Source organism: Parus major, chromosome 1 (assembly GCF_001522545.3).
Source record: "Parus major isolate Abel chromosome 1, Parus_major1.1, whole genome shotgun sequence".
NCBI lineage: Eukaryota > Metazoa > Chordata > Aves > Passeriformes > Paridae > Parus > Parus major.
The window spans coordinates 3,064,254-3,073,603 of NC_031768.1; the positions used below are offsets into that span (position 1 = coordinate 3,064,254).

General features: G+C 45.3%; 1 protein-coding gene across 3 annotated transcripts in view; it reads right to left on the reverse strand.

Moving 5' to 3' along the window:
• Positions 1-9,350, reverse strand: part of ERG (ETS transcription factor ERG) — a 138,369-nt gene that overhangs the window by 128,078 nt on the left and 941 nt on the right. The gene's annotated exons all lie outside the window — the stretch shown is intronic.

Consider the following 9,350-nt stretch of genomic DNA (forward strand, 5'->3'; position numbering starts at 1 on the left):
CCGGGGGGGTCGGGCTCTGCTGCCAGGGAACAGGGACAGGAGGAGAGCTCAGGCCTCAGGCTGGGCCAGGGGAGGCTCAGGGTGGGCAGCAGCAGGAATTTGCCCATGGAAAGGGAGCTCAGGACTTGGCAGGGGCTGCCCAGGGAGCTTTGCAGTGCCCACCCCTGGAGGTGTCACCTGAACGTGGCACTCAGGGCTCTGGGCTGGGGACAAGGTGGGCATTGGGCACAGATGGGACTCCATGATTTTGAAGGTTTCCAAACTTAATGATTCTGTGTTTCTGGAGCACAGAAAACTTCTAAACCAGCTCTACTCAAATACTGGAGTTGAAGGTTTCCCTTCAGACAACACAAGTGGGGCTGAGAAGGGAGGACCATCCCCAGGGCCATTCAGTGCTGGGTTAGTGACAATCCTGTGTCCCACAAGCCTGCTGGGCTTTTCCTCCCTTTTCTTGCCTGTTGAGATCACCTGTCATGCCTCAAGAGAAGGAGACAACATTAGAGGTGATCTGCTTTGGTTGTAAATGTCATCACATCCAAAACACCTTTCAAATTTAAACCAGAAAATATAGGATTCCCCAGGAAGAGGAAGCTACCAGGTCCAGCTAGGAATTAAAACAGGAGACCTTGACAGCAAATCTTCTCTGACTCCTGCCTGCCAAGGGACTGGGAGGAGGCCAGAGATGGAGCAGGAGGGAGTTGTGAGATCTGCAGGCGTATGACCTATGTCTCCTCCTCTATGAAAGATGAGCCCACACAGAGAAAGTGGAAATTCTCTGAACTCATATGAGGGAAATTTTATCAAGAGAAAAAGCAGTGGCTGTTTCCTGTGAGAAAAAGACGGTGCCTTTAAATGCTCTAGCAACTGGGGGGAATTAAGGCTTTAGGAAAGCAGCAGTGAGAACACTTCCAGGACTTTCCACCCCCAGAATCATGAGGAAGAAACACTTCAGCTGAAGAGTTCTGCTCCCTTGAAAACCATCAGAGAAGATTCAGCCACTTCAGCAAGGACAGGATTTCATCCACTGAATAGAAACTCAGAGTTTTCAAACTCTTTCATGGGTTATTCTGGAACAGAGGAGGAAGAGGAATTTATGGGTTGGTGTTCTTTTTCCATGTAAAACCAACTGGAAGTGGTAAATACGTTAAAACAGGCTTGTTGTTTTTCTTCTCCAAAGGAGAACAACAGGACTGTCAAACACCCAGGAGCACATGTGGTGTGCTTACACCACTGGTTTTGAGTTTCCGTGCACCAGCCAGGCTCCAGCTTCCTAGCAAACCATTAAAAACGAGAAAGAGACGAGAAGAGTTCAAAAATTCAGTATCACCTACTTAGCCGAGAGTGACTTTTAGTGAAACGATTTGCCTTGCTAATCCTTTCCATGGAATGCAGATGAGAGTTTACAGGGATGGGGAATGGGTTGGACTGGGCTCCATCAGCCTGCCCAGGAGCAGGAGGGGCCCTGGGCTCACCAGTGCAGGGGGAACTCGCCCCTCATGTGAGGGACAAGCAGGCTGGGGCTCTGCTTGCCAGCGATGATTTGATTCCTCACAGGTCCATAAACACAGATTACGTCAGTGTGGTTTCAGGCTCATTTTTAGCCGAGGCCACTCAGTCCAAGAGGAACCCGAGGCAGTGGTCAAAGGGAGCCTCTCTGTGCTCCAGACAAGCCCACTGATCCGAACCTGCTCCTGCAGGGACACGAGGATGCCAGAAACCTGCGCAGAGCACTGGCCAGAATTCATCCCACCCTAACAGGCAGGAACGAGGGATCACGCTTTTCCTCCACAAATGATAAAGCTATCCAAGCCCAAATCCCCTCCCCACGAATTTCAAATGCCTTCTTTCTGCTCTTCCTGGTGTTAAACACACGTTACATTCACCTTACAAAACGTGTGCAGTTTGTCTGGTTCTGAAGCAGGGGCTGGAGCGCAGCAAACGTCCTCGCTCTCACTCCTGTTCCTGCCTCCCAAGAGAAGTGCCAGAGAAAGGATTCTATTTTGGTAAGAGTTTAAAGGGCACAGTCAGAAAAGTGACTATGTAAAAATGGCACCTTTTCATCCAGCAGATCTGTTCCCAGTGAGTATTCTGAGTCATGTCTGCTTACTTGAGTGACCAAAATAGATTTTTAGTACTTCTCACTCCTCTCTAGTCCTGCAGAACCAACACAGCAAAGAGGGAGTTATATAAATCCTATCTTGGACCAAAACCCGTCAGGATAAGCCCAAGGGTCAGAAGGGAGGGCAGGCTGTGCCCCTGTGGGTGGCTGAGGGGGCAGTGCCCCACCCCAGTGTCACAAATGCCACATCCCACGGGGGGCTGTTAGCCCAGAGGGACAGGAGCAGAGGACAGCCCAAATTCCCTTCACCTTGGCTCCTGCATCCTTCAACAACCCGATCCTGACCCCCCCATCCCATATTCCTGCTCTGCAGACAGACCACAGGCCGAGTTCCCTGGGCTCACATTTGGTTATAACTCTGTCTCCTGTAAACTGTCATTGAAATCACAAGCAAATAACAAACAGGGAGCTCATCCCTCCTTCCCCACCGGCTCCACACAGAGCTGCTCTGCAGCTCAGCTGTGCTCCTTGCAAGGACCACTGTCATCAAGGGGCTAAAAACTGCCCCTGACAAGCAAAAACCTCGGGGCCTGTCAAAAACAAACTTTCCATAGTTGTGCTTTGAGAGATTTAATCAAAGTATACACCCAAGGCTGTCGTCTATACAGTTGGACCAGCCAAAAAAAAACAAATCACTTTAAATGGTTATTATTACCTTCATGAGCAGAACAGACTCCTAAGAGAAAGGCAGCAGCATTAATCCATTCCTATCTTACTCTGAGGCTGAAAGAAATGATGGCTAATGTTGTCTTACTCAGTTTTTCAAGGAAGTTAAGAGAGCAGTGCAAAAAGCATGAAAGGGTTTTCTGTTGCTATTTCTAATCTTCCTATTTCTAAACAAAAAGGAAGCTCGATGATAAAAATTAAACTGTTATGCTTACTTAAAATTAAACTTTAAAATTAAAATTATAAAATAAGCAATAATAATAATTTCCACTGAGACTGCATTATTCATCTGGTCTGTCTGCTATATTTTACTTACATTTTTTCCTTCAGTATCCCTAAGATCAGCTGCTGGAAGGCCTGGATTTGTCTCTGGATGCAGAATTCAGGGCACTCCACACCAGCCACGTAAAAGCCAAAACACCCAGTCCTGCAAGCCCAATTCCTCCCCAGGCTGCTGGACCATCTTCTACATCTTCAGTGCCTTTCCCAAATGAACATCACTGTCTCAGACTGGCAAGATTAACCTGTCCTCTGGCCAGGCTGGAATTTACACAACTGCTGCCAGCCAGATCCTTGATTTTTGGATGGCTACAGCGAGGTGAGGTGAATCCTACTCTCCTAAAACCATTTTTCAGTCTCATCACTTAGAACTGACTTCTCTGCATGGAAGAAGGAAGAGGCCAGGTTCAGGTTTCTTCAAGCTCTTCCTTTCAAGACGGTGATGAATTGCTCTGCTGAAATGAAGCCTTGGAGGTGCCTACAAAGGAAGGTGCCCTCGGTGGTGTCAGGATGTTGACACACATATTGGTGACAGATGATTTGGCTTGTCTTGGTTGCAAGAGATACAGAGACTGCTACAGACTGCTTGCTATAAATACATAAAAATACCAGAGAACTTATAAATGCAGCAGAGGAATGAAGAGCACCAGTCCAAGTTCCCAGCTTCACATTCTGGGCAAATGTAATGAAATTTAAGAAATGGCACAAGATATCGACCAGGACTAAGCTAGGTCTTGATTTGATATTAAATCCTTTATCTTCTCTTAATGTGGTAATAAAACCTCAATTTTTTTCCTTTTCCAAACCTGTTTTTAATGCAAATTTTTGCACAAGCCTGTGTTAAAAAAAAACCCTTCTATAAGTCTTTGAAGAGCCAACTACAGTCAGAACAATCAGTGGAACAGCAACAGCAGTTCTTTAAAGAAATGATGGAGAACTTTTCCCACGTCTGCTTTGCAAGTCCTGCAGATCAGCTGCTTTTCCAAGCAGATTTTTCAGCTTAGTCTCAGTGCATGTTGCAATGCAACATCTTTATGTTACTTTAGTAGTTAATCCTTTGTGTATAATTTGTGAACTCTATAGAGAGCAGTCCGTTTTATAAACAGAATTTTAAACCACCAGGTTTAAATTTATTGCAGGGTTTATTCAGAACTGACAAAGCCTCCTTAGAAAACGGAATTTTGCTAAGAAGCCTTTCCTTCTGCATAACTACAAGACTTCCTTCTGTACAAAACCTTTTTCTACTTACAAAGAAAAATATAAACCATAAAAATTGTTTTATTGCAATTTTTTTTACATCTCTTTTACAGAGATACATTGTGCAATTTTCTAAATCCCTGATTTTTACATGTGCATTTAATTGCATTAAAATCACAACTGATTTAAACAACACTGCATGCATTACAATTATTAAGAATTAAATTTTAAGTGATTTGTTGAAGGATTTTTTTTTTCAGTCAAATCAGGTCAAATAGACCATGTATATCCATACTTGAGAAGCTAAAAAACAAGTAATCAACCTAATGCAAAAATTATGGAAGAGGGAAGCCTTCATGCCTTAAAAATTAGAAGAAATCAATCAGATTCCACAAAACATTTTGTGGCAAGTCATCTACAGGGCAGCAAAAGCTGCTCCTCCTACGCCAACGCTCCTAGAACCAGAAAAATGAAACGACCTGAACAGCTGATAAATCAAGGCATGTTTTAACAGCATAATAGTAGCCAAAAAAAGGAAAAAAGAAAAAAAGAAAACAAAGCCTTACCGAGCACTTGTAGCAGAGAGTGAAAAGCAGGAGGAAAAGATGTTAACTCAGCAGGCAGCGCATTTGGGACGAGGGGAGAGAAACCTTTCCCTGAGCACTCACACCTGCACAGCCGCAGCCAGGGCTGTGACCTGCTCTGCTCTCCTTGGGGCAGGGGCTGAGTGTTGGCCAGGGCCAGCATTCCCAATCCCCAGACCCTGCAGCTCCAACGCCTTCGCGCTGCCCCGTCCAGCCCAGCATCCCAAATTGCTCTCCCGCCGCGGCCGGTGCGGCCTCAATCAGGGCTTTCCTCCCGCTGCCGTGCCTTTGCGAGGTGAAAAGAAAACAAGGCTGTTTCATTAGGGACCTCCTGGAGGAAGCTCAGGACTTGGGTGTCTGAGCAGAGCTGATTGAAACCACATTGGAGGTGGTATTCGCTGAACCGGCCTCGCGCGCGGCCGCCGTGCTCATCATCACAGCCAGCCTTGCCCTCCCCAATCAGCAGCTAATTAGGAGTGTGGGGTTCACAGCTACAGACAAATTCAGGAGGCCTGAAACACAACTGAAGGCAACATTTGGTGGTGGGAGCAGCACCTGGAAGAGGCAGCAGCTTTGGAATGTCCCAGCGATGCTGCTGAGCGCCCAAGCAGGAGCACGGCATCTTTGTGAAGCGACACCACTGCCAAGGCCCTTGAATAAGGGTGTTGTAATTTACCTGGATGTCGTATCATGTTGTAAATATTAAAATGAATCAACACAGAAGGCCTCAAAGCAAAACCAAACCCTCACCTGTGCACAGCAACCACTCCCTAAGCCACTGTGGTCAGCCAGAGTTGCGTGGCTACAGCTCGAGGCCCTGAGGTTTCAACCATCCCCTATCAAAGCTGGTTGTATCTCCAGCTAAAATGAAAACACGTGTTTATTGTTTTTTTCCTTTGGGCAGATGATTAATATTTATGTGATGCATTATCAAACAAAAATAACTATGTATTTTCTTCCTGGAATAATGGGTTTTTTCCTTGTTGGATTGAAGCTGTGCCAAGGAGGGGATGCAGCTGATGCAAGCAACGTGCAAGGGCAGTCCACTTTCCGTGGACACTTTTAAAATGAAAAAAGGGCATTTCTGAGCGGGGGTAAGTTGAGGAAAATAATTGCTGTGGTGGAATCTCACACTCCACACAAGGAAAGGTGCCAAGGCAGCAGGAGATCCTCCTGCCACAGCAGTGCAGGAAAAGCGGGCGTGTTGCAAATCCATTCATGCTAATTTTAGATAAAGTCTCATTTTTGCTCTCAAACAACATAAAAAATACCTCAGTGCACACGATTTACTTTTGATAAATTGCTGATTAACGAGGACATGTACCGTGTCCACAGCAGAATAAACTCTTTGGATTTCATTGTGAAATTTCTGTTCCTTGAATTCAATTAACCCCTCCAGATTGTACTCAGACCACTAAATATAAATAGAAGAGGTTAAAATGCAGTTTAAATATAACAGATATGGCCACAACTCCATATTTAGATATACCCTTTAATTTTTTCCTATTGCCTGCTTTTTACTTACATTTAAATTTAGCAAAGTAATTTTAGACTGCCAGTTTTCTACCTACACTAGTTAACTACACTGTGAAGGAAATATATTAGATTAGATACCACCGTCTTCCAAAATGACAAATTGATACAAATTTTTTGGACTCAAACCTTCAGCCAAAAAGACAAAATGCTTGATTTTCCTGGGAAACTTGTGTGTCAAAAAGGGCATGGCCAGAACCACCCTGGGAAGTAAAAAATATTCCAGCGGCTGTGAGAGCGGCCAGTTGTGGGTATAATGAAAACCAGTGCAGTGTTATCGCACAAAAGGTAATTCTTCCAACCCAAGACAAACAACATTATAATTCAGGCTGAAAATATCTTTGCCCCGTGTGAACTTTGGGGGTTTTTTGTGTTTTTTTTCCCTAAACTAAAGCGTTTAAAATCAACTGTATAGGAAAAGTGCCGTACAAAGCGTGCACTAATCCCTGGCATCCCTTCCCAGCTGCACAGAAAAGCAGCGGGCAGCTTTAGGTACTCAGGGCTGCCTGCCCCACTGACCTCAGCTGATATGGATCAGGCCCAAAGGGCCCTTTCCAACCTTACCCCCTGTCAACAACTTCCACCTCGAGTTGGGGACACAGATTTCCACAGAGCTGCTCACATGATTCAAAGAAGTACAGTTTGCCCTTACGGCTGCCTTTTCCTGAAAAAAATAAAAAATAAAAAAATAACTATTCACTTGAAAGAAAATGGCAAGCTTCCTGATAGTGGAACAAAACCCCAGTGCAGTGGGTATTCAAGAGAAGGGGTTTGTTTTGACCCAACCTTTTAAAATAATTTTGTTGTTACCTGCTTGTAACTCGTGGAGTAAAGCTCAGGAGAGGAAAGGAAATGTAACGTGTAAGGTTTTGGGGCTACCAGATGCCATCAGCACCGCAAAGGCTTCTCACGTGTTTTTTTTTGATCCTCGTGGGAGGAGGAACTGCTCTGTTCAGGGATCACAGCGAAGCCATCAAAATTAAACACTCTGCAGAAGGACAGCAGCGATAGCAAAGCTCTGGGGGTTTGGAGAAAGCGCAGTGGGAAAGGATTTGCCTCATCAGTAGCCAGGCATTCTGTTCACGGGGTGCTGTTCAAACCAACGGGACGGCCACAGTCTTCCCAGGGCTTTGTGTTTGTTTACACAGCGCTGTGCATGCACAGAAAATAAACTTCTCACAGCAGAGCAGGTAGCAAAGACACTTTCACAGGGCAGGCTCTTAGGTAGAATTGTCATTTGAACACCGACAACAGCAGGACCCAAACTGGTGTTCCAGGCTGAAAAGGACAAACAAACGAGCATCCTTGTGATGAGAGACACAACTCCCAAGTCTGGAACAATCTGGGATTTAAGCTCATAGTTGCCATCATTGTGAGTCCTCAATGGACTCACACCCCCAGATTTCTGTAGTGCCTTACAAAGAGCTCAAATTCATTTAAAAGAAAGCAAGAGAACCCCACAGGCAGTACTGCTTAAAAACCATCAGAAGGAGAACATGTATAATATATACATGTCCATTAGAATCTATCTCTAAGAACCAAATGCTACAGAAATGACAATCCAAAGGGAGTAACACCTCAGGAGCACAAAGTCCGACTAGTCACACCTAGGACTTATCCTGACAGATCATTTATAAAATTCCTGTAACATGTAACTCTATCCAGTACTATATGATTTGTTTAACTTTGGGACTAAATTGTGGGAGGTGGGGACAGATGCTGTTCAAAGCTTTAAACCCTGAAATGTTTTCGGAGCTGGTAGATTTTTTTCTTGGAAACTTTTTCAAAGAATTTGCCATTGTTTGCCTGCATCGGAATATGAAAGAGAAAATAAGTACTGATGTTGCTATTCCAATGTACCATACCATACATCATTTGCTTTTATAAATGTCCTTTAAGAAACAAATCAGGCAATCAACATAAAAATATATTTGTCCTGTATGAGGTATGGCTTGGTCTGTTTATGCCTGTTTACTTCTGATTGGTCAGCTATCAAATAATCTATTTCTCTCCCTTGATTTTTCTCTCAGTTCAGGTGTGTCTGAAATCACATACCTGATATATGTATCCTGACAAGAGTTTACATTTCATATGCCAGTGGGAAGTTGTCTTTGTCTGCTTCACTTGTTTCAGTGAAACCAGGGAAGTGCTCAAAGGGTTAAACCAAAGGAATGTGACATTTCTCCATGTGCAGCTCATAGACCTATCCCGGTTTTCCTAATGGACTCAAAATTACATGGGCAGAATGGGGCACAATGTAATTTCCAAACTCTTACTTCAGAACAGAGTTAATTCACAGAACAACGCTTAGAATACAAATAAAAAACTTCATTAAAGAACGAGCCATTTCCCCACACCGTGGGCTCTTAGCAAAGGCAGCAATGAATGGAAGTTTATGTTAGCCAGAACTCGCAACTCCAGCTTTTGTAAATACAATTACGTGCACTCCAAACTCCTCAGAGAAGTCATCTGGTCACCAAAACAGAGCCCCGCATATCCCTCACTCTGAAAAGCACCAAGCCCAACCATGACTCCCCTCAGCCGCAGGTAATTGAAGGTTTTCCTACGTGCAAGAGCTGCCCAGCTTTTGAAAAGGTATGAGTTAACTGAATGATGAATTGCTGAAAGAATCACAAAGGCACCAACGCTGCTATTACGGTCCAGAGGTGGGGAAAAGTGATGGCGAGGGAGAACGCGGTATCACTTCTGCCCGAAAATCCAGCGGCCAGCCCGAAGCCAAACAGCGTTAACCCTTCCAAACTTCAAAGAAACTCGGGAAGAGTTCGCGCAGAGGATGCCCCGAGCCCTCGGGGCTGCCGGGCTCCAGCGGCCCGGGGACAGCCGGGCCGGTCCCCGAGCCGCCCTCGGGGTCAGCGAGCCCCGCCCGCTCCGTGTCCCCGGCCGCTCGCTGTCCCGGCCGCTCCCTCGCCCATCGCCCCGACGGCTCCGCTCGCCGCCCCCGCCCCATCGCA